The sequence below is a fragment of the Perognathus longimembris genome, chromosome 2 (assembly GCF_023159225.1).
Source record: "Perognathus longimembris pacificus isolate PPM17 chromosome 2, ASM2315922v1, whole genome shotgun sequence".
Classification (NCBI taxonomy): domain Eukaryota; kingdom Metazoa; phylum Chordata; class Mammalia; order Rodentia; family Heteromyidae; genus Perognathus; species Perognathus longimembris.
In genome coordinates, this window is record NC_063162.1 from 46,325,137 (window position 1) to 46,329,300 (window position 4,164).

The following is a 4,164-nucleotide window of genomic DNA, read 5'->3' on the forward strand; positions in this document are numbered from 1 at the left end:
AGTCATAGAGTCATATTTTCACTTTATTGAAATCACCTTTTTGGTTTTTTGCCAGTCCTGGGGCATAAACTCAGGGCATTGGCACTGTCCCTGAGCTTCTTTTGCTCAATGCTAGCGCTCTACCCCTTAAGCCACAGCACCACTTTGGGCTTTTTCTATGTATGTGGTACAGAGGAATTGAACTCAGGGCTTCATGCATGCAAAGCAAGCACTCTACCACTAAGCCACATGCCAAGCCCCTAAAATTATTTTTTAACAAAAGCTAGAAAATCTATACAATGGCTAAGGTCCCACCAGAAAATGCTCATGAACAAAAGATCTTGAAAACAAATCACAAAGAGTTCAGAACATTTGGGTCCATATCCTCCAGTCAATAACCCCTTCTTCACTCAATCACAGAGGTAGCCTTAGTATGTAAAAAGGTTATATTACATGGAAACCCAATTGGCTACAGGACCTACTTAAATTCCTCTAGGAAAGCTCTGCAATTACAGGAATATGGAGCACAAAGATCCACACTACAAAAGGATGCACATTGAAAATGTTACAATGAGGAGGGGAGGAAAAACCAAGAGACCACATAATTTCATATGAAATTATCAAACACTTGCATGAAAAAGCACAAAAATCTATAGGCAGAAAGGAAACAGGTTGTCTCTGGGACTGAGGAACTCGGGAGAAATAAGGAAGTAACTGATGAGTACATTATAAACTAGACACATAAGGAAATTGAAGGACTTGGAAAAAATTATACTAAGTAAAGGGAGCCAGACCCAAAGAAACATGGACTCTATGGTCTCCCTTATTGGGAATAATTAGTACAGGTTTAGGCAAGTCATAGCAGAGCATCACAAGAGCCCAATAGCTATACCCTTATGATCACATAAGATGATGCTAAGTGAAATGAACTCCATGTTATGGAAACGATTGTTATATCACAGTTGTAACTACTTTCAACGTCCCATCTGTATCTGTAGCTTCTATTATTGATGATGTTCTTGTATCACCTTCCTGTGGTTGTACCTACACTATCTCTGTAATCTTATCTGAGTATATTGGAAACCGTGTATACTAGTATTAGAAGTAGGAAACTGAAAGGGAATACCAAAATTGAGAGACACCGGGTAAAAAAAAGACAAACAACTACAAAAGCAATACTTGCAAAACTGTTTGGTGTAAGTGAACTGAACACCTCAGCGGGGGAAAGGGAAAGTGGGAGGAGGGAGGGGGGTATGAGGGACAAGGTAACAAACAGTACAAGAAATGTATCCAATGCCTAATGTATGAAACTGTAACCTCTCTGTACATCAGTTTGATAATAAAAATTTGAAAATAAATAAATAAACTAGACACAAAAGGTATTAAGTTAAACTATGGGATTTAAGAGTTTGTAAACAGAATTACTAACTGCTAATAGGATGAAACTTTGTAAGAACCCGTTTGCATTGGCAATTCCTGACTACAGGAATATGAGAGGGACAGTGACCTCTCCCTCCTCCCTTCTTCGGTGGCATGGGCAAGCAAGCTGACTGCTCTACACAAAGGCAGCCGTGTGTTCATAGAAAGTCACCACTGGTAATAAAAAGCTTTGTCTCTAACTCAAGCCCTCACCTCACGGCTGTGCTGTTGGGATATTATTGAACTTCTATGTGACTGGATTTTGCTCATTTGTAAAATAAAAAAAAAAGTTCAGAAGAAAAGTTTTTGTGAATACTAAATGAAGTAAGAAAATGACTACAGATAATAAACACTTATTAAGTACTTGATGAATCTGAAATCTCTGATGATAAATATTCTCTTTTCTTCTTCATGAGCAGCAAGGGAAAGCAATCTTAACAGAGTCCAAGCCAAGTCACAAAGAAGCTGGGAAAGGCCTTAAGTAGCTGACTCCGGTGTTCCTGTGTTTTCTTACAGGTAATAAAATACTTCTTGGAAATGAGCTCCGTTCAGTTTGGTAAGAAGTATGCAAAGACAAGTCTTAACCTTTACCAATCTACTAAATTAATGATAAGGTTGCAAAGTGTCCTCTTACCTAACAAGAAAACATGACTAAACCAGTCACCTGCTATGTTTGTGGGTCATACGTTTGTATGTTTCAGTCATCCAAATAGATTGCTGTTGAATACTATGGTCATGATTCCCAAGAGAGGATCAAAAAATTCATTCAGAAAGGGCTGGATAAGGGCTTGGAGGTGTGACTCCACAGTGGAGCACTCACCTAGCATGAGACACTTTGTTCAGACCCTAGCACAGAAAAAGGAAAAGATCGGTTATAAACTGTCCCATTTTAGACCCATCTACCAAAATGAAGTTTAAAATAGTACATTAACTGCTTCAGAAAGTTTCCAGGGAATATGGCTCTCTAATTCTCGATGTATCACTAAGATTCTAAAGTATCCCAGAAGGACAATGACTATGAATGGTGTTTCAAAACTCTAAATTCACTCAACAGGGCCTAATAACATCAATAAGAACCAAGATTGATGAAGATCCAATGTACTCATAGATTGACATGTTGAATTGACACTCCTCTGCACAACTATTTAAAGATAATTAAAAATAAAGTAGAAACTGTGATGTTTCAAAAAAATAATCCCATCAAATGTTTATTAGTATTTATAGACTAGACAAACAAGAATATGGTAGGTTTTGTTCTCTGGGAGAACTACAGGAAGGAAAGAACACTTCAGACCGGCGGCGGCGGCAGCGGCGGCGGCGGCTCGGGAGGCCGGGCGGGGAGGGGGACGTGGGGGCGGTGCAGTGGGACCAGCCCCGGACTCCGGGGCCGTGCTTCGGTAAAGCCGCCGAGGGCCCCATCTTCCGGCGCTCGCTGGAGTCGGAGGAGACTGCGGCCTCTTCCTCCTCCTCCTCCACCTCCTCCTGGGCTGGGCCGATCCCCTCCCCGCCGCCGCCTCCTCTTGGGCTGGGCCCGCGGTGTCCCGTCCCCTCACCGGGGCGCTCCCGCCGCCACCGCCTCCACCGCCACAGCCTCCTCCTCATTCATCCCCGTGCACCTTAGGCGGCACAGGCACCAAGTTGTCCAACCGAGTGGTCTGCCAGGAAGCCAGCCACGCCGGGAGCTGGTACACAGCCTCAGGACTGCAGCTGAATGCACAACTAGAAGGCTGGCTTTCACAAGTACAGTCTACAAAAAGACCTGCTAGAGCCATTATTGCACCCCATGCAGGATACACGTACTGCGGGTCTTGTGCTGCCCATGCTTACAAACAAGTGGACCCATCTATTACACAAGCGTTTTCATCCTTGGGCCTTCTCATCACTGCCTCTCTCAAAGTGCACTTTCCAGTGTGAACATATATAGGACACCTCTCTATGACCTTTGTATTGACCAAAAGATTTACAGAGAGCTATGGAAGACAGGGATGTTTGAACGCATGTCCCTAAAGACTGAAGAAGATGAACACAGTATTGAAATGCATTTGCCTTACACAGCTAAAGCCATGGAAAGCCATAAGGATGAGTTTACCATTATTCCTGTACTGGTTGGAGCTCTGAGTGAGTCAAAAGAACAGGAATTCGGAAAACTCTTCACTAAATATCTAGTGGATCCTAGTAATCTCTTTATGGTTTCTTCTGATTTCTGCCATTGGGGTCAAAGGTTCCGTTACAGTTACTATGATGAATCCCAGGGGGAGATTAATAGATCCATTGAACATCTAGATAAAATGGGTATGAGTATTATAGAACAATTAGATCCTGTGTCTTTTAGCAATTACTTGAAGAAATACGATAATACTATATGTGGAAGACAACCCATTGGGGTATTATTAAATGCTATCACAGAACTCCAGAAGAATGGGATGAATATGAGCTTTTCCTTTTTGAATTATGCCCAGTCTAGCCAGTGTAGAAACTGGCAGGACAGTTGAGTGAGTAATGTGGCTGGAGCTCTCACAGTCCACTGAAACACTGAATCCTTTACACTGGTTTTGGTTTGGGGGGATTCTGAAACCTCAAACTAATAGAACTTTCTTCTCTTCTTTTCTAGTAGGTGTATTCCTTCTTAATTTCAACTCATTAAATAAATGCTTTATAGTTTTGGGCAGTGGAATGAAGGCTGGCATCAAAAATATTTTCATTAAAAGAGATAACAATGTAAAGGCCAAGTTCTGGCAGTTTTTTGAAAGTGACTTGTAAAGCATT

At 41.8% G+C, this 4,164-nt stretch overlaps 1 pseudogene; it reads left to right on the forward strand.

Moving 5' to 3' along the window:
* Positions 1 to 2,904: 2,904 nt before the first annotated feature.
* LOC125346425 lies at positions 2,905 to 3,926 on the forward strand (annotated as a pseudogene).
* The last annotated feature ends 238 nt before the right edge of the window (positions 3,927 to 4,164 follow it).